Source organism: Callospermophilus lateralis, chromosome 4, assembly GCF_048772815.1.
Source record: "Callospermophilus lateralis isolate mCalLat2 chromosome 4, mCalLat2.hap1, whole genome shotgun sequence".
In the NCBI taxonomy this organism is placed as follows: domain Eukaryota; kingdom Metazoa; phylum Chordata; class Mammalia; order Rodentia; family Sciuridae; genus Callospermophilus; species Callospermophilus lateralis.
In genome coordinates, this window is record NC_135308.1 from 81592729 (window position 1) to 81614479 (window position 21751).

General features: G+C 41.6%; 1 long non-coding RNA gene across 1 annotated transcript; it reads left to right on the forward strand.

Annotated features, from left to right (window-relative positions):
• The first annotated feature begins 5501 nt into the window (after positions 1-5501).
• Positions 5502-18562, forward strand: LOC143396732 (uncharacterized). The gene is made up of 3 exons (XR_013091119.1): positions 5502-5541; positions 7168-7256; positions 17546-18562. It is a non-coding gene; the product is annotated as an uncharacterized LOC143396732 (long non-coding RNA).
• The last annotated feature ends 3189 nt before the right edge of the window (positions 18563-21751 follow it).

Below are 21751 nucleotides of genomic sequence, written 5' to 3' on the forward strand. Positions count from 1 at the left end.
ATTACTTATTTGTAGGCATTGATTGATTTTTGACAGTTTTATCTGCATATCTTACAATTTACCCATTTAAAGTGTATAAAGCAGTGGTTATTAGTTTAGAATATTCAGAAATATGTGCAATAATCTTCATGGTGCCTTTTATTTTTATTTATATATTTATTTTGGTGCTGATGATGGAAGTCAGGGCCTTGTACAGGTCAAGCATGCATTTTACCAATGGGCTACACCCCAATTCCACACAGTGAATTTTAGAATAAGTTCATTACTTTAAGAAAAACATCAGTATCCTTTAGCTTTCCCTCATCCTCCTGTCCCTCCCTGCCTACAGTAATTTCTGGCTCTATATTTCTTTATTCTGAACTTTCACTTGAATGGAATGACACTGTATAGTGTTTTGTGACTGACTTATTTCACTTAGCATAATTTTTAAAGTTTCCATGTTGTAGAATGTTATTAGTACACTCTTTTTTAAGGCTGAATAATATTTATTGTGGATATACTCTGTTGATTTTTATATATTGCTTTTGCTTCTAATAATGATAATAATTAATTTTATTGATATTAATTTTCAATGTAGATTTTCCATAGAGAACTCTATCATCTGTCAGTAGGGCAGTGTTATAAATTTTCTTTTCATTTTGTGCATTTCTTTTTCTAATCCTTATTTCATTGATTAGGATTTCTAGTACTGAATGAAAATGCTGAAACACATATCCTTGTCTTATTCCTTACTTTGATATAATTGCTTTTAAGGTTTTATGATCAAATATGATGTTGCTTCTAATACTATATTTTGGTGAGCATGCTTTTTGAATTAAGAACATAATATTTTATTCTTGATAAAATGCTTTTCAAGATAAAATTAAATTTTGTCTAATTTGCATCTATTGAGATGATCGAATTTTTTCCCCTTTATGAGATATTTCTCATAAAGGGGAAAAAATTTAATCACTTGATTAAATTGTTCTTTAACATTATTTAGCATCCATTCATCATCTTAAATCTTTCACCATTATTGTTTGGATACACATTACATCAGGCACTATACTAAGTGTAGAAATATAAAGATAAATATTTAGCACATGGCCCCTTTCTTTTAAAAGCCTACCATTTCCTTAGAAAAGTAAGAGAAGGTGAAGGGGGCAGGCGAATAACAAGTATTCAGCGTTCACTATGTGTCAGGAACTCTTAGATACTTCAGAAATGTATTTTGGCTTAATTCTCCAACCACTCTGTAAGTGCAGTGATTTTATCCATTTTATAGATTAGATAATGGAACCTTCTAGAATTAAGTGATTCAAGCCAAGACTTCCTAGCTCCAAAGTCAGGCTATTGCAGTATGTAAATGGCACCTATCACGGTTTTTGAGAACATGGGCAGCCATTTTAAATTAGGGTGGTCAAGAGCTTTTATGATCCTAGAAATATAGCTCTAAACGATCCCCTCAATGGTGAGAGGGCATGACATCCACAGGGTCAGTCGACACCCGTTGAACCAGAAGAGGAGTCGGTGAGTCAGTCAGGAAAGCCCCAGGCCACCCTGGAACCAAAGGGCAGATCAGTGGGTTGTGGTGTATAATCGCATAAGATGGTGTTGGAAGGTAAATCTAGAGAGATGGGTTGCTGGATTATCTCGGGAAAACTCTTGTGATGATGTGAAGTACAGATTGGATTAAATAAAACCAGAATTTTAGGCAGGAAGCCATTGATTCAATCAATGTGGGCAACAGTGAGAACTCTTCATGTGCTCCTTGCTAATCTTAGGGTGGAGTCTATGATCAGTCAGGCTTGATGCCATCTGTCCCTTCTCCTTTTCCAGCTCATCTTGCCTCTCTTCCTCTCAACCCCAGCCTCATTGACCTCTCCCAGTCATTTTGAACATTTCCTATGTTCCTTCTGACCAAATAGTCTGAATATTGTTGTGCTGGGAGGTTATTTCTTTCTCCTCTGAGCGGGTCCCTCCATTTTTCTAATCAACTTTCTACTCACACTTCCCGTCCTGTATTAATGGTGTTTCTCTCTCTCTCTCTCTCTCTCTCTCTCTCTCTCATGTTTTTATTTGTTATTTTTAGGTATACATGAAGCAGAATGTATTTTGGCAAACGATACATAATCATAGTATAACTTATTCTATTTAGGATTCCACTCTTGTGGTTGTACATGATACGGAGTTCCCCTGGTTGTGTATTCAAATACAAGGCGAGGAAAGTTATGTCAGATTAATTCTACTGCCTTTCCTATTCCCTCCCCCATCCCTTGTCTAATCCAATGGATTCTATTATTTCTCCCCCCAACCTCCCTTGTTTTGGGTTAGCATCCACAAATCAGAGAGAACATTCAGCCTTTCTTTCAGGGTACTAATTCCAATTTGTAGTTATATGTTCCTTGGTGTTTTCTTGAGCAATCCTTGTCTCTTCTACCAGACTGTAAATAATGCTGGATCAGGGTCAGTCTGTATCTGTTTTTGTTTACCTAGTTGGTAGCACAAGACCCAGCATAGAGTAGACACTCATACATATTCATTAAATGAGTGAATAAAGGGGTGATTTATCAGTAAAAGGACAGGTGACATTAGTGGGAATAAAATAAACAAAGAGGAAAGGAGAATGCATAAATATTTAGAAAGAAGCACTGATTTGGAGATTGATTAAACATGGGAGTGAAGGAATTGGGCATGATTCTTAAACTAGTCCTTAAATGATTTATTAAGAGAGAAGTTGTACTGTTAACAGAAATAGAGAGTCCACAAGGATGAGGAATTTAATTTTAGGTATATCAACTCTCTAAGAAGACCTAGAGGAGGACAATATCCTATAGGAATCTGCTGGTCAGATAATCATATATAGAGAGAGTGAGATTTTGAACAGGTTTTCAAAATGAAGCAACAATAAATTTGAGGAAGGGTATGTGATTAACAAAGGAAAAAGAATTAATGGAATACTGAGGTGTCAGGAACTGAATCTTGACATATGTCTTCTTATGGAGGTGGTATAAAGAAGGGGAGTGATCAACAGGGACACAGGACCAGACAGAGAGGTGGGGACATGAGGGCTGTGCAGTGCCACAGGAGAGACGGATCCCATCAATACCATGGGGAAGAATGAGGACCAAAAACTGGGTATTGATCTTTAGACAATTCCTTGGTGACCTTTGGGAGTAAAGCTTCTATAGAATACAAGATGGGTTAAAATACTGATTTCAGGAAAAGAAGCAACTGCTGGTATAGCCCACTAATAGAAGTGTGGCCACGTAAAGAAAATAAAAATAAGACAATAAGTGAAGTAAATAGTGGAAAGAACATCAGGGAATATTTCTTAAATTATCAAAAGTTTGTGCTCAAAAGCAGAGAAAGAGCTGTAAGGAGGAGAAATCAAATGTGCAGTTGGGTGAGGTCGGGGGAGTGGGCCGTGTGAGCAGCACTTCTTGGGTGGGGAGGGTTCCAGAGGCAGTGAGGAAATAGGGGTGTGCCTAGCTTGAGTAAAAACCAAGACTCACTCTCCAGCTGCAGGGAGCTGTGTCTTCTGAGATGGAGAAGGAAGATGGGGGTCAATGTTAGGTAGGAGGCTATCGTTTCTTATCACGACTGCTGATGGTTTTTGAGTGGGAGAGGAAAATAGAGTGCGGGAAGGAAGTAGAGTAAGGCAGCAGAGGCATCTGTGTCCCAGCATTCTCCACTTGCCACAAGCTCAGAGTGGGAGAAGGAATGAGTTGTTGCCCTGGAACCATCTGCCTGTTTGCCAGGCCATTAGTAATTCTCCAGAAGCTGCAAGAACCAAGAAAAAGAGGAAGGAAGAAAGAAAAAAAAAAAAAAAGCAACTTCAGATGCAGAGCAGCAGCATTCTGGGACTGTGCCTGCAGCTGGCCCCAGCCATGAGCTCCCCAAGCTGTGCCCCTTTGAGGGCTGTGGGAAGAGGTGCTTTCCTGTATACCCAGGTGGAGGAGACCTGGGTCCAATCTCCAGTCCCGCCTCTGGCCCAGCCCAGCTGCTGGCACCCTTCCTGTGGGCGGTGAACTGTTCTGCATGGTGGAGCCTGGGGCACTTGAAGCTGGTAATGAAAATCCCATCATTTGCTCCCATAGTAATCTCAAAAGGGTTTTCCCAAAATATGATCTCATTTCATTCTCACCACACCACAGCATTGTCGTTTAAAGCTGCCAATTAATAAATGTCTCGAGACCATGCAAGACACACTTAGGTCTTTGAGTTGAAAGTCAGGTGCTTTTTAACCATCTCACATTGTCTACACCTGTCTGATCTGCTTTGGTGGTGAGGAGGTATTTATACCTGATTGATCTATTTTGGTGGTGAGAAGATGGGCTCTGGGATTTGGGAGATGAGAATGGAAAAATACCTGGATGGCAAGAAGCCTGTATTTGCCATCAGCCTGAGCTTGCCAAGGGGAGCCACCTCCTTCTGCAGGTCAGGCAGCAATCCTGTTTCTGCTAGAAGGAACTGGTGGTGCCTATAAACTAAAAATCTTCTCATGGAAATAAAAGCAGAGCAGGCAAATTATGCATGTTTGGTACTGATGGTGAGGGCTGGGATATGGACAGGAAGAAGAGTGTCTAAAACTGTGCTTTCCTCCCCCCGCCCCAATAGGAGTTTACACCCATAATGTTGTACCTACTAGGCAAGGTCTCTGCCACTGGGCTGCATCCCTAACTCTATTCTTGCCAATCTTAAGCTAATATGACTAGAACAAAAGGAACACCATCTACTTCTTCCTTCTTCACTTTGGATGTTGCAGGTCCACTCCCAGGTGAAGGGCACTGACCAGATGTATGACCCTGGACACGTCATGTCATCTCTCTGGCCTCGGGTTTCCTTTCCTGGAAAATGACTAGATGGTTTCTGAGTTGTGATTGACTAAAACGTCTCTGAGTCTGTGATTCTTAGGAAATGGAAGTCATTAGAGCAGGAAGAGAAAAGTTTCTTCCCAGGAATGTCTTGTTCAAGAACTTTTCTGCTTTCCCACTTGGGTGGTGATGCCATCAATGGGTCAATAAAAGAGCATTATTTTCTTCCGGCTAGCTAACTAACGTGCCTAGCTGATAATCAACTAGCCGATTCACCAACTAACTATTCTACTAACCAGCTAATCAACTATCCAGCTAATCTTCTGATTAACCTACACCTGAACAGCAGCCAGAGGAAGGAGCCATTGCCAATATCTTCCCCAGTGGAAAACAGCAAAAGCGGCTAAAGCAGGGTGTGGCAATCCTGGACCCAGATGTGGACTGCAGTAACTTACATGGCTGACTGAAATGGTCTGACAGGCAGGCCATCATCCCTTGGGATGAACCATTTCCACTTATAAATTTTCTTGCAGCTTGCACGGCTGGACAGCCACTCTGGGATGTCCCCTGACACAAATCCTGCAAGGGCTTAGTGCTCCTCAGCCTGCCCGGCACAGTGATGTTAGTTTCGTGTGGCCGTGCCAAGTGTAGAGAGAGGCCCCATGTGCACTTTCAGTCACATGGCCTGGTGACTCAGGCCCTTTCTGGTTCCTGCTTGTCGGAGTATGGGAACTGGGGAGGCCAGGTGAGAAATGACTTTGCAGTGATTCTCTGGGAGGGTCTGGGGTTGGGTGATGGTTTGTTGTTATATGGGCGGCCCTGACCCTTTTTTATGTGAGCATAATAAAGTTATCAGATAATCACAGAAATGCCATTTTCCGATGTCATTTCCGAAGCTCCTGTGTTCCATCTCCTGACTCTGTCTGAAGTAAGCCAAAAACATCCGAGGAGGGGGAAAAATCTACATTTTACTACTTCCTTTAATGAAATTGTTTGGAATTGAACCTTCTCATCCCAAGAAACATTTTTTTGTGCTGTCTAACCTGAATCCACCCTGCCACGTTTCAGCATGATTCCTCTCTGGTAGACAGAGTGGAAACTTCGTTCCATGGTGGTAGGAATGTCTAAGGAACCTGGAGAGAAGATGCTAATTCTGACTTTATTCCTCTTCGCTGCCAATCGACAGCCTTCTGTTCTTTCAAACTGGATTTTGAAAGTATTTCCTTTAGGGATCTTTCTCTGTTGAACGCCTTCTTTTCATAGAAGAGGCGAGAACCCTCAGCTCATTTTTTCTCGTGCACTTGTTCTTAGGAACAAGCTATTTTGAAAGTCCTTTGAGCGTATTTCAGGGAGCAGGGCTCTGTATTTCTTGGTAGGATGGATTCTCTTTAATGTAACTAAGGTGTCATGAAAGGATCTGTGGGCTTGGAGCCAGAAGTCTGGTTCTGTCGCTCGCTATCTGTTACATGAGGCATGTTCCCCAACCTCTGAGAGGCTCTGTTCACTTCTTTAGAAACCAGAGAAACTGGGACTTTAACTCTTGGGTCATGATGGAGTTAAAAAAGGAATGTGCAAAAAAAAAAAAAAAAAAAAAAAAAAGTCCCAGGGATAAGAATGTCCCCCTCCCTTGTTTTAAGGAACTGATAGAACACAGGGGTGCTTTACCCTTGCCCTCCAACTCCTGCCCCGACCCTTTTAAAATTTTGAGAAAGGGTCTTGCAAAGTGACCAAGGCTATCCTTGAACTTGTGATCCTCTTGCCCCAGCTCTCAAATTGCTGAGATTACAGGCATACACCACCATCCCAGCTAGTGGTTGTCACTTTTATTTCTGCCTTTTTTTTGGGGGGGTGGGGGTTGAAGCACCACGCTGCTCTGCCCTCAGTGTAAGCTCAGCAGCTACTGTGGATTGACCAGCAGTTTGGTAGGTGAGGACAAGGAAGCTGGAAAGCCCTGAGGGACATTTTGTAGTGTCTTGAGTAGTCCATGATTGAATGTCCCCATTCCCCAGACAGTGTGGTATGTCTGAACTTGAGTTGAGAAACCAGGAAAATTAGGATCTCTGGACCAAGAATCTAGGGAAAATAGAAAAATGAATGACTTGGTCCTAAATTTTGTCTGATTCGGGCACATTCAAGAAAAAAAAAATGCACTGATGCATTGATTCTTTAAAAAAAAAAAAAATCTGTCCCTTGTGATTGCACCTGCTCCTAAGAGTTCACCTTTGCTCTGCTTTTTCTGCGTTACTACGTCACTTAAGTCACCATTTCCGGACCTTATCTCTGGGAGGCAAGGTTTCTTTGTCCAGTTGCTCAGTTTGATTACCTAGGAGGGTCAGATGTTATTGCTGCTAAAATAATTTCTTTTCCCCAGGAAACCCAGGATCTTGCTTCCACCTGGTTCCTTAGCACACCCTCCCTGCTTGGATCAGAGGTCCATAAGATCGCTGCAGCTTTGCTCCAGTGAGTGTTGGTGACATGCAGACAGGGATCCAGTCTGGCTCTGGGGTGAAGCTGATAAGGATAAGTAGGGGTTGAGGAATCTGCTCCTCAGAGAGCTCTGTGGAAGGAAATGATGCTGGATGGGATATGGGCTCACAATTCTGGCATAAACTAAGTCTGGAGAGGACTGGGGGCTAGAGAATGTTATGTTTATAGAGTGCAAAGCTTCCTTTTTCCCCACTAGGCCAGGTGAATGGAGAGGAGTGGGAGGGACACTGTGGAAGGTGTCCTACTCCATGGCTCACCTGTTGGGGCAAAGCAAGTAAAGTAGCCAGGCAGAAGTTGCTCGTTCATTTTTCTGCCTCCACCATTGACCCAGGATAGGATACCAGGTTGTAAGTAAATGACTGTGTGTAGTGACTTTTGTGGAATGGAAATGCACAGACGAGTTGAACATATCCCTCAGTTTGTGGCATACTGTCCTTAGAAGGCTATGCAAGGTCATGTCTGGTTTTATTTTGGTTATTTGCCCTCAGCCCTGATCTTCACTGCCATTACCCTTTGTCCCCTTCTCCTGACCCCATCCAACCCTGGTGCATATGGCACACTAATGATGGGATAAGAGCATCCCTGTGTGTGGATCCAGGTGAAGCTGCTCTGGACAGGGGATTTGCAGGGCTACAGGGAATATGAATAAGTAACTTCTCTGAATACTGCCTGATTGCTTTCCAGAATGGCAGTGCCAATTTACTATCACTGAAGCAATGTGTGGGTGAGTCTATTTCCATGAATCTTCTCCAGTACTTAGTATTACCTGCTTTTCCAATCTTTGTATACTGGGTATGGATACACTGGACATAAACCAATATATCACTGATTTTACATTTTATTTTTTTCTGATTTCTGATTTCACTTCTTGTGCTTGGTGTTTATTCTCAAAATTGTGTGTTACATGTTTCACTCATTTTTCTTTGGTTTCCAATCTTTATTTTGATTTACAGGAGTTTCTTATATATGTTAAACATATAATTACCTATAAACGTAGACAATACAATTTTTTTCTAATATTGTTCTTTTTTAAATATTTTTTAGTTGTAGTTGGACACAATACCTTTATTTTATTTATTTTTATGTGGTGCTGAGGATGGAACCCAGGGCCTCATTCAGGTGAATGCTTTACTGCTGAGACACAACCCCAGCCCCCTAATATTGTTCTTATCCAGTTTTAGAATCAAAGTTATATTTATTAGCCTCATAAAGTGATTGCTGTTTAATTTCTATAATGATATTTATTTCTGCAGTTTTTGATTTCTTCTTCTGCCAGTACGTTATAAATCAAGGCACTTTATAAATATAATGTTCGAAGTACAGGACCTTCTCCTTATGTCATATAACACTCCATAAGTCTTTTCAATCGAATGCTTTTATTTTATTTAATTCTGAGAAATAATATTTATTTCTTTAAATATATTGTCCTTTGTCAATTTGTTGTCTTTTTCTGGGACTCCAATTGGATAGCTCATGAATCATCTTCTACTTCTCTACCCCACTAACTGAACTTTTATTTCTTTAAAAAATTAAAATCCATATGATTTTTTAAAAACTCTTAATTAACACAAGTTTCATAGTGTTGCCTTGTATTTATTTGTCTTCTTACTAGAGCTAGACTATTAATGGTGGGTTTACATATGCCTGAGATACCATTAATTTGCCCCCTGATTTAAATGTAGTTTCATTGAAGTTAAGATTCTAAGCTGGAGTTTTGCTTTTCAGCACTGAAAAAATTATTATATTGCCTAGCATCCAGAGTTGATATTAAGGATTCCTGTTTCATTCCAGGGGCTCTGTACCTTCTCTCTGGAAACTTTTAGACTTGTCATTTTTGTTTTGGTTTCTTGACACATGCATTTATTTTCTTTGCCGTCTGAACTCTTTTGTCATGACATCAAAGGAGTAAAAACTGGTATGAATTTCCAACAGTTAAAAGAATGTGGGGAGGGTGTCCAGAGGCCACGTGGCCGTGTGGTATGTGACTCGCAGGGTGAAAGGAACATGGTGAAGGATACACACTGTGGAGCTGCTGTCAAGAGCCTATTTTTTCTTACTGAACCCTGGAAGTTTCAGAACTCTAAATGTGAAGACTATTTGAGGACTCAGATTTAGAGGTCTCGAAAACTCTCTGTTTGATAGAGAGAATGAGACAGGCCCTCATTCTTGGCTAAGATAGCTCATCTAAGATAGCTCCCCACTTCTCCCCTGCGGTCCTGGAAGGGTTGCCCTTCTCTAAAAACACTATAGAGCCTACTTATCCTGCAGGAGCTGAGGCCACATCCAGGCTCATTCCCACTTCCCACGATGAACAGGGGCTGCGTTGAATTCCAAGTTCACAGTCTGCTTTGTCAATACCACCTATCGGCTTGGATTTTCTTTTGCGGGGAGGTACTGGGGATTGAACTCAGAGGTGTATAACCACTGAGCCACATCCCCAGCCCTTAAAAAAAATGTTTTATTTAGAGACAGAGTCTCACTCACTGATTTGCTTAGCGTCTAAGTTGCTGAGGCTGGCTTTGAACTCGAGATCCCCCTGCCTTAGTCTTTAGAGCTGCTGGGATTATAGGCATTCACCACTGCACCCTGTTCAGGGGGGATTTGAGGAAGTTAGCATATGTGAAAGATTAGAAAGTAGAGAAATGACTGCATGGGAAAGTAAGCTGTGATCGGGATACACAGGAGCTTGAAAGTCTCATGTATCCTCAGAGATACACATGAAAATATCACTTCAACAAAAGGAAGGTGCTGATCTGTTATATATAATGATCTGTTATATATAATATAATCATATATATATGATTAAAAACAATGTATCCTGTACTTGAAAACTGCTAGGAAGGTAGATTTTAAGTGTTCTGACCACACACAAAATGTATGTGAAGTAATATATATGCTAACCAGCTTGATTTAGCCACTCCACATTGTACACATATTTTAAAACATCATGTTTCACATGATAAAAATGTGCAATTTTCATTTCTCAATTAAAACAAAAGATATAAAAAGAAGAAGAGGATGCTATGAATAATATTAATTATAATTTTGGAGGCTAAAATAGAGAAAAAAAAAACAGTGAAACAATGAACAGAAAAGGTAATATATGCGTTATCCCAGGGACTCAACATCTAACAGGAGATCCACAGAGACTGAGGAGAAAAGATGTGTGAAGGAATTACAAAGAAACATTGCAGGATAATTTCCCAGAGTTGAAAGATACAGAATTTAGGATAGAAGTGTTCACCTAGTACTCAATAATAATGAATGAAAGTTGATAAATGAAATATTGTTCAATTCAGGACACCAGTAATAAAAAAATCTTAAATGTTTTCAGAGAGAGAAGGAAATGGATAAAAATAAAGCCAACCTACAAATAAATGGACATCAAAGATGTCTAGCAGCTAGAGGTTGCTAGAAGGTAGTTTTAACTACTTTAACATAAAAGGAAAATAATTTTTCAACTAGAGTTCTATTTTCAGAAAAATATCTGTAAATTTTAAAAGTGGAAGAAAGGACATTTTGAGACAGACACGGAGTCAGGTTTAATTCTCCATGCCTTTTTTAGGGGGAAGGTACTGGGGAGTGAACTCAGGGGTGCTGAGTTCACTGAGCTACATCCCCAGCCCTTTTTATTTTTTATTTTGAGACAGGCTCTCATTAAGTTGCTTAGGGCCTTGTCAAGTTGCTGAGGCTGGCCTTAAACTTGGGATCTTTCCGTCTCAGCCTCCCTAGTGGCTGGGATGACAGACATATGCCACCATGCCCGTCACTTGGTAAGGCACTCCTACAAAATGAGCAAGTCAGAGAAACGTGGGATTCTGGAAGTAGCACATCCAACCCAGCGTAGTAGTGAAAGGAAAAACACGGTGACAGTTTTGCTGCAGGTCTAGAGAGAGACCAGTACAGATTTTACAGATGAAGGAAACACTAATTATGTCCTTAGACATTTTTGAAAACATCATAGGCACAGAAGTGTTAGTTAAATTGACTGTGAATTCTGTATCCTTCAACTCTGGGAAATTCTCCTTCAATGTTTCTTTGTAATTCCTTCCCAGATCTTTTCTCCTCACAGAAAAAATCACAGAGGTGGTGAGTATAGTCGTCCCTCAAGCTCCATAGGGGTTGGTCCCAGGAACACCCTTAGATACTAAAATCTAAGGATGTTCAAGTTCCTTATATAAAGTGGTATAGTATTTTCATATAAACTATCACATCTCTCTGTATACTCTAGTTAATTCCTGGATTATAATACTTAATACAATGTAAATGATGTGTAATGATAGTTGTACTATATTGTTTAGGGAATGATAACAAGAAACAGTATGTACACGTTCAGTATAGATGCAGTTCTCTCCCAGAAATTTTCCATCCTCGGTAGATTAAATTCATGGTTGTGGAACTCTTGGATGTTGAGGACTGACTGTAGTAAGTCAACAATCTGGATCTACTGGCTTCAGAGTGAGAGTTTTTAACCTCTAAACATACGGCGTTTCTCCTGGTAACCTATCTTAAAGTCATCAAAGCTTTCCACTAGGAAAATAAAAATAGTGGTGTGTTCCATGTGTACTAAATAATCACTTTAAAATTGGAGTCAGAATGCAAAAGATGCTATGTAAATTGCTAAGTTAAGAAATAGTTGTATAGAAGTCAAGACATAGTTTCTAGAGAAATGAAGGTAACCACTGGGAGAGAAAATTCAGAAAAAGTGGGATAATGATTTGGTAGAAGGGGTGGATACAGGGAAAGAGAAAGGAAAAGACAGGCAAAATATTGTTGCTTTGCATTTTTTTTAAACCAGGGATTGAACTCAGGGGCACTTAACCACTAAGCCACATCCCTATCCCTTTTAAAAATACAGATGTATTTATAAAATATATTTTTACAATATATATATATTTGGGAGGGTACTGGGAATTGAACTCAGGGGCACTCAGCCACTGAGACACACCCCCAGCCCTATTTTGTATTTTATTTAGAAACAGGGTCTCACTGAGTTGCTCAGGGCTTCTCTAAGTTGCTGAGGCTGACTTTGAACTGCAATCCTTCTGTCTCAGCCTCCCAAGCCTCTGGGATTATAAGTATGTGCCACCATGCCTGGCCTTTGCTCTGCATTTTTAATTACCTGAAATTTAAAAATTAAATCATGTGTCTGTATTACCTTTAAAAACTTTCAATTTGTATATTTAAAAAAGGGTGAATAGGGCTTATTTGGAAGTCAAATTGGAATTATAGCAATGTGCAAAGGAATAAAAGAGCTGATTTGTGGCTTGGTTTGGAAAAGTGCAGTTTCATGGCTAGACTGTGGGGTGGTGGATGGGGACAGGTAGGAGTAACTGGAGATGATTCTGGAAACATAGGTGAGGGTAAGAGTGTGGGAAGCATTGAATGCCACACTAAGGAACATGAAAATCCCTTTGTTGGTGGTGGGGAGCTATGAAAAGTTTTGAGCAGCAAAATGCCATCTGTGTTTCAGAAGGACTATCCTTATGGCAGGGCGATGTGGAACAGGGTTTGGAGTGTGGAGATGGCAGGAAGTAGGAGGGCCAGGTCAGAGGCAGGTACCAGGGTCTTCATGGAGGATCTGAGCCTTCACACATGTTCTTGACCTGTGTAGAAAATGATGCTCCATGACTGCACCTGGAGTAGAACTCCTCCCACTCTTTAGCTGCCTGCCTGGATGGTGGTCCTCTGACCAGGGCTCTTGTTGGCCACAGTGACACCTGCTCAGGGAGAACCTCATGGGACAGCAGGCAGATAGCAGTGGGTAGGCCACATGGAACTACTACAAGTCTCCCACGGGGGCTGCATCTTATTCCAACTTTTAGACTTTCCTATAATTTGCCACTTTTAAAGACATGCCTTCATCTTTAGCACGAGATTTTTACCAATCCCTCTCTAACCCCTCCACACCCTTCCATTGGTTTTTATAAGTAGTTTTTTAGTATTTTCCTCTTGCCTTGCCAACTCATCTAAGAAGTAGGAATTCTTTTCTCCTCCTTTTGTTATTGGCATTTTTAAAATAAAAAAAAAATGGAAAAAATGAATGCTTTTACACTCTGGCCTCCTGCTTTCTAGGTTCACACCCACTGGCACCCTCCCTTTGAGACTTACAGCATTCACCCCACTGGGCGGGTGCTTGAGTGAGGAGGAGCCTCAGCTCTGTCTCTCCTGTCATCACTATGTCCTCTCTTCCTTCTTTCCCATTTTCACCTTCCCTTTCTCCTGCCCTCCAGTTGCCAGGCAACCTAGCTCAGGGGCAAGCAAAGCTGGCTGGGGGTGCCTTGCTGCCAAAGCCGCCCTGTTCCCCTCTCTGGCAGCCTGGCTGGGTGTTGGGCAGCTTGCTGAAGGTCAAAGGCAGGCATCCACAGCCGTGGCATTCTCTCCTCAGTGTAAACCTGACTCAGGAGGGGAAATACTTGAGGGCAGGGAATGGGGTGAAGTAGGGCAGTTAATTTTCCCTTCACACCCAAGAGGCTGTGTGGTTCCTGCCTTCCGGCAGGACAGGGTAAAAGTGGAGCTGAATCGGTCTTTGTGCATTTCAGGAATGTGAATGTCATTTCCCTCCCTGCCTCACCCTTCCACTGACCGTGCTGGAGAACTAGACTTGACACTGTAGAATGACAAGTTTACTTGTTAGCAGAGGTTGGAAGTTTTGAGTTGGTAACTAGTATCAAGTTACTCAGATATGAGTGGAACTAGTGGCATGGGCCCCCTCTGGGAGCTTGTTAGAAGTGCAGACCCCTGCCCCATCCCAGACCATGGAACCAGAATCTGCATTTTGATGGAATGGCCAGATGTTTGTATGTACATTACATTTAAGAACCACTGATCAAATACCCTGCTGTTCACTTGGTTGAAATGAAAGTATGTGGCCATCAGTGGGATCCTGTATTCCACAGACTTGCATTTCTCCTACTCAGAGATGCATCATGAAGCTATAGCCTTAGGGTCTTTCATGGATTTCTCTCTCTCTCTCTCTCTCTCTCTCTCTCTCTCTCTCTCTGTGTGTGTGTGTGTGTGTGTGTGTGTGTGTGTGTAATGCAAATGCAAAGACAGGCTCAGCCTAACATCAGCCTCTTCCCCTTTTCCCCCATTCCTCCTTTTGCAGGTTTGAGACAAGACTTATTCAGATACACTATCTCACCTTATTTGCACATCCTCCTGAGGGGTAATAAAGCAGGGATTATGAATCCTGGAAATGACTTTTCTTGTTCAAGGTCACAGACCTAATAACTGGACTCACCATTGTGATTATTGAACATCACCTCTTGCTTCCTTTTGTGTGTGACCTGAGCTAGAACTTTCAGTCCTTTAAAACACGAAGCTCAAAAAAGTAATTATTTTTTTAAAAAGGCAATCAGAAACATAATGTTTGGTTTGGTTTGAGTCACAAATTCCACCACGTAGGGCTGAAACTAGGGACTTTTTCCTGAGCCTCTGCAAATTATTCCAGTAGTTCAGAGGCCTTTTTGAATGAGAGGGTACATGGATTGAGTTTCAAAGAAAAGAATGTCGAAAGAAATCTTCCAGATGAGAATGGTCTCCAGATGTGAACATTGCTCTTCCAGATGTGTGGACGAGTGTGGTGGGAGAAGAGGGGGGAATGAGATGCCTTACATGTCTGCAAAATGAAATGGAAAAACCTCTTTCAGCCACAGAGGAAAGTAGGACAAGAGGAAGAGAAATGGAGTCCAAGTTAAACTCTTCAATGTGGAGCTGGGCTAACAAGGAGGAATAGAAAGAACAGTTCCCAAGCAGACTGATGCTTTAAATGTGCAGTATGCATGGCGGCCACATTCAGACAGTGCTGCTGAAGCACAAACTTGGAGGATATTGTGCCTGTAGAAACTCACCCTTCTTCTTAGACCTGAATGGACCTGCTTGGGCCCTGGGAGGAGCCAGTCTGGAACTGCCCAGGCTGCAGAGCCAGCAGGACAGGCTTGGGGACTTACTCAGGGGAGAAGGGAACCCATTCCAGAATGCGGAAGGAGAAGCAGCCAGGAATGGCACAGTTCTTTCTTTTTTCAACTTCTGAATCAGCAATGTGTTCTCTCAAGGATCACTAGGTTTATTTATCATGATGTCAGGAGACCCCATGTTTCTCAAATGAGTAAATCTGAAACTATAGAAAATGGAGGTCTTGTGGCCAAGTGGACTTGGTTTGTCTCAAAATCTGCAAATCCCTACCATCACCAAACTCCTGGCTGCATGGAATTATACCCTTTGTTTCCTTCTGCCAGCACCTCACCTTCAGGAATATCTGCCAAATTACTGTTCTAGGTGTCCATCTATCCACCTCTCCACTTACCAGACCTCCCTCTTCTTCCACTTAGAGGCATCCCTAAGTCCCAATTTCCATGACATCTGGAAGTGTGACTTCTCTGAGTGGGTCCAGCTGGTGGAAGGTGTTCACAGTTTTATTTTTCTCTAAGGGTTCCCAGAATCTAAAGAATATATTCCAGCAAAAAGTAAGTTGTTAATTACTTGCATTATTAAAAATGTGCACATGTAATAATGCCTATATACCGAATACACACACATACACACAAACTGGCATAATCTCTGTGGGGCCTGATTCTCCTCTGGGATCTCCAGTGCAATGCGTTTCTCAAGTGCCATATCAGCCAGAAGGCAGATTTTCCAGTTGGAAGGCATTCAGACCACTGCAGGGGTAAGCCCAGCACCAGCCCCCTGTGGGCAGATCAGTGTTGCTACCAGGAAGTATAGCATCATCACCATCATCATTATCACATCATCATCAATGGCTAAGAGTTCTTCATTTATTTTTTTTTTCATGGTACAAAGGATGGCATATTGGAACTTTCTATCATTGAACTACATCCCCATCCTTTTTTAATTTTTTTTTGAGACAGGGTGTCACTAAATTGCTTACAGCCTTGCTAAGTTGCCTAGGCTGGCCTCAATCTGGTGATCCTCCTGCCTTATCCTTCCAAATAGCTGGCATTACAGGTATGCACCATGTTGCCCAACTCCTTTTATTCTTAGTCTAATTGCCATTGAATTTGGAAGATGTTTTTTAAGTTTAATCCTAAGTCTATCTTGATATTCCAATTAGTATCCAATTCACAGTTTTATGGGATTGACTCTGTCCTGGTTTACTAGGTGAATATATCTTTAAATTTTATTATACTTAAAACCATTTGAACTGATTGAAAACTTAGGAAAAATTAGTTTGAATTGATTGAAAGCTTGGAAAAATTAGGTTTAGTTCAGTATGTGGTCTAGAAAATGTATGCACTCTATCTTGGTTTTTAACTATAAATCAAGTATATTTCATGCCTCTGAATTGGATAGATTTCTGTGTTTGACATGTGTCATGACAAAGGCATGTTATTTTGTTCTTGGATTCTCCATTATTTTGAAAAGATTTCTAAAGCCTAACACTACGATGAGCCCATCTTTCCCATAAGTGCTGCACTGACGACTGTTAATCATTACATTTAGATCAAGCATCAGGATCATAAAGATTCCCTGCCTTCTGTGCACCCTTCCACCCACTGCCCAGAATCAGGAGAGGGTATTTTGGTTCATCTGCTTCCCTGGTGTGAGCAGGACTGTTCAGACAGAAGGGACATGGTTCCCCTCCTCTGTCAACTCAGAACTCTGCCAGACATCATTCCTACTCGAGAGGGGATCCCAGCCACATGCTCTGTAACTCATTAATCCTCAATAGTGACTAATGCCTCAAAACCCAGCCCTTGTCTTTGGAGTCCAGGGGTGTGATTTCATTGGAATGTTTCTGTTGACTTGTTCTCTGCCTTTCTTTTCACCTGTCTGTCATGCTTAGCTCTGCTCTCCTGCATGTGTTAATTCTAATCCTTTGGTGTGACCCGAATTAAAGAAGATGCCTCAGGAATGGACTCTGTACCTATTTGACTTCTCCCGGTGTGCTCTGAAACCTCATCCTCTACTATTAATATATCAGATCAAACCTACCATTTCTTGGGTGCCATATATAAATATATATATATAACATTTATTGCTACTAACGATCTAACCAGCTAGATGGTGTCATTCCCATTTTTTAGATGAAGGGTCAGAGAGGCTGAATCCCTTGCCTTGCAGCTAGAAATCAGATTAAACCTGGTCTGACTCCAAAGCCTCTGTTTCAAGGACTTCCAGCTCCCATTCATATCGCCCCAGTCAGACCCTCATGATGTCAGGAAAGTCTCAACTTCCCAAACCAGTCTGTTTAAGTTCATTTTTACTAATAAAAACGACAATGCCTGTGTGTCTTGTAGGTGGTGTAATGAAGTGAAAGGAAGAAGAGAGTGGAGAGCCAGAAAGTTTGGAAATCACTCCGACTACACTAAAGGAACACTTTGGGTTCCAAATGAGATGTTTCCCTCAGGATGACTTTTGCCATAAGGGTGTGACCTTACCACCACCCTTGTCACTGGGTGAATGGATTGAACCCTGTGACTGAACCTGACTGAGGAGATTCCTTTCCGGTTCATGACCCTAATCTCAGAGATGAAGAGTCTTTAATCATAGTTCCTTGAGTAACTGAAGAGCTGGAGGTATTGGAGTGAGACAACGGGGTTGAGGGCTTGATCCTCATTTTATCAAACACTTCAGAATAGACCTTCATTCTAGAAGTTGTAACAAGATAGCATTTTTGGTGAAAGAAAATCATTTCCTCCCCAGTCCGTTGTCTTGTGCTACCCCGTATTCCTGATCCCTTGAAAAATAACCTGTCTGGGCCACCAGAGGACAAGCCTATGTCTATGTACAGTAGAGACAAATTCATTCCTCCTTCTTCCAGAAAGCATTTGACACAATACAAATAATAACAAGAGGCACCCTCAGTGACAATTTTTTCCCCCAGCAGTGACAATATCTTTGCTGTGTTGTCCCTGGAACTCTGAAGATAATCCTGAGGGTCTCAAGCAGGTCTTTTCACAGAAGCTGAAAGCTGAGAGTCTCAAGTGTAATTCTGAAGGTTGCTATAAGAAGTGGCATTGATGGAAGATCCACAGGACACTTTTCATAGGGCAGCTAGAGGAGATTGTTGAATCCAGGACTGTGAAGAAAAGGGTTTCAATTCTGAGCCTTCCAAGCAAGTTTTAAGGAAAGTGACTGTTCATCCTTTACTGATTACAGATGAAGGAGACGAAGCCATGCTTGCCTCAGAATCCTCTTCTTGCATTGATTTGTACTTAGGGATGAGGGTGGTAATTGGAGGAGGGAGACCAAAGCTTCTTGTTTCTTAGTTGTACGTAATGCTTGCTCAGGAAATATGTATGAACAAATGTCTCACAATCTTTATCATCATGTATTTACTGTCTTTCTGGTTGACTGTGCAGTCATATTTACATATTTACAAAAATAAAATGATGCCTCTGTGGAGAGTCTTTCATAATGAGATTTCTGGGCCAAGTCATCTTCCCCCTAATTTGCAGAGATGAGAATGAAAACCAAGAGAGGTCACTAGTTGAAGAATAAGTCATCAGCAGAGAAGCTGACAGCTCAGCCTTCTTCAACCTGGCTTGTAGCCAAGAGACGGGCTCAGTGCAAGACCCAGGTGTCACTCCAAGCCTTCAGTATGCATCCTTTACTGCAATGGGCACATGTGGTTAGCACTGAATACAGGAGTGGGATAGAACAAGTGTAGTCACTGAATTAGTTGCAATTTGAAATCTATTAGTTGCCTTAATGATTAACAAACATCCACTTAATATCTGTATGCCAAATATTGCACCTTACATCAAGGAGGGGATGCAAGGGTTATGACTTTTCAACACAACTAGTGCAGAAGAAAGGACAGCATAATATGTACTTTGCCTTTGTTAACAAATAAGCATGAAACCGTTAAAGAATGAAGCGGAGAATGTCTTCAAAATAGCAAAGAAAGGAGAATGAAGGGAACACTAAAGAAAATGAGTTCTGTTCTCTTGGCTGTGTAGTCAGGCTGAGTTCTTTTTAAAATTTTATTTGTTCTTTTAGTTATACATGAGAATAGAACGTATTTTGGCATATTATACATACCTGGAGTCTATCTTCCCATTTTTGTGGTTGACATGATGTGGAGTTACACTGGTCATGTATTCATATATGAACACAGGAAACCTGTATCCAATCCATTCTACTGTCTTTCCTATTCCCATCCCTCCTCCCTTCCCTTTATTCCCCTTTGTCTAATCCAATGAACGTCTATTCTCCTCCTGCACTTACTGGGGGTTAGTATCAGCATACCAGAGAGAACATTTGGTCTTTGGTTTTTTGTGATTGGCTTCAGGCTGAGTTCTGGAGGAGGATGGACAAAGACTGCTTCAGAGAGGAGGGGAAGCCATATAGAAATGCTATAGTTATGGCAAAGGGGCGAGGATCTTCAGGTAAGTGAAGAACTAGGCAAAGAAGGAACATAATTAGATCCATAGGGATCTGTGTGCTGCAGCAGGTGATGAAGTTGAAGGAGAGTGGAGTAGGACGGTAAGGAGCTACACACAGGGTCTGAATCAGATTTGAAACGGTTCTTGAAGCTAGTTGTGAGCAGCTGCTCATAGTATCGATCAGCATAAAAACAACTGAAACCAAAGAAACCCATAAGAAGACAGTTCCAATAGTCTAATATTGAGAAATGAAAGCTGAACTAGTGTGGCTATCTTTGGAATGGTGAAAAGGATCCTAAAACAAATAAAGTGGACAAATAACTAACTGGGTTTGGTCAAGAAATGGCTATGGGATTGGAGGAGTGATACTGAATGTATTTTTGTTGCAACTTGGAAGTTTTTTTTTTTTTTGTATCAGGGATTGAATTCAGGGGCACTCGACCACTGAGCCACATCCCCAGCCCTATTTTGTATTTTATTTTAGAGACTGGGTCTCACTGAATTGCTTAGTGCCTCGCTTTTGCTGAGGTGGCTTTGAACTCTTGATCCTCCTGCCTCAGCCTAATCCCATAGTGGCTGGGATTACATGCCAGGTGCAACTTGAAATTTTGGAACTTAGTTCAATATCCTTATTTTATAAATGAAGAAACCAGGGCCTGATGAAAGTGATGAAGAAGTTGTACCTATAGACATATACATAGGCTAATGAACTTCAATTAATTCTTTATTTTATCTAGAAAATTAACAAAATATATTTTAGGTTTCAGACACAGAAATTTCTGCAATATAATTGGGAAATCAGAGGAAACAGAAAACCAGATTTGCCCTTGTGACCTCTGCACTGATTCCAGAAAACTTGACCTCTACTAATCCCCAATTTTCAGAGGACTTGGTAGACAATGAGTTACTTACTTTGTGTGGGATTCGTGGAAAAGCCAAAAAGATCCAAAAAACCCTCAGGTTCCAAAAAGTTGGGAAACATTTGGGGTTGAAGGACTGGAGGGATCCTGGAGCTGTACCCTGTCCCCCAAGCTCCAAGATCTGGGAACAGTCAGGCTGGCTGGAGAAGCTGGCTGGTTTTCCAGAATGTTGCATTCTGGTCTGGGTCATCTGGCCTCCGCTCAGATTCACTTCTGCTTCATACACTGTGATTACCCACAATGCTTCAGCCAGCACCCTATCTCCACACCACATTTTATTATTTAAAAAAAAAGTTTAAATCCTTTTTCATGGGATGGGAATGCATTTCATTTAGTTTTATTTAAAATACATTGTTAGAGCTGTGCTCGACAAATCTGCCAAATACTATAAATATGTATGAGTTTGCAGTGGCCTCCTACACCCATGGAGAGGCCAGTTTTTGGATGGTTAACAGACATGGAGAATTTTAAGTACATCCTGTTCCACTAAAGCTTTTTTTTTTTTTTTCCCATTCTGCGCTCCCTCCTTTGCTCCCTCCTCTTCACCACCCTCCTTCCACCCCAGAAGAAAAATAATTGCTATGAGGGCTGAGCCTGGGCATAACTGATTTCTTCTTTCTTTTCCTTTAAGTGTTGCAAAACCTTAAAACCATAAGGGAATAACAGCCCTCCCCCAGCATACTAATACAGCTCTCCTCTGGCAAACAGGAAACTATCCCAGAGCTGTGGGCTCCTGAGCCAGGAAATTGGTCTTTGCTGCTCTGGCTACCTTCCCCACAGGTTCTTCCTGGCCATTCAATGCAGTTAAAAATAGTAACCACCAAAACCAGAAGAAAAGATGATTTCATTGTCTAACCACTATAACTTGCGGCCTGATTTGGCTGGTTGCAGATGGGGCTAATCCCCTGACTTGGCACTGTGAGAATTCTTGTAGGGTCAAGGTTGGTCAGTCCAGCAGATTTCAACACCTGGTATCTCCGAGGAGCCAGCTCATCTCAGGAGGGAGGTGAATCAGGCAAAGCTGGCTCACCACACGTGTGCACACATGTGCACGCACATACCGTCAGGTAAGGCAGCTGTGGAAATCTAAGATCTCCCCTTGGCAGGGCCTGTGTGCAGTACAGATTGCACAATGCCCACCCCAGCCCAGGAAGGTAAGTCTGTGAGCAAAACCTCCCTGCTGCCTGAGCCAGTC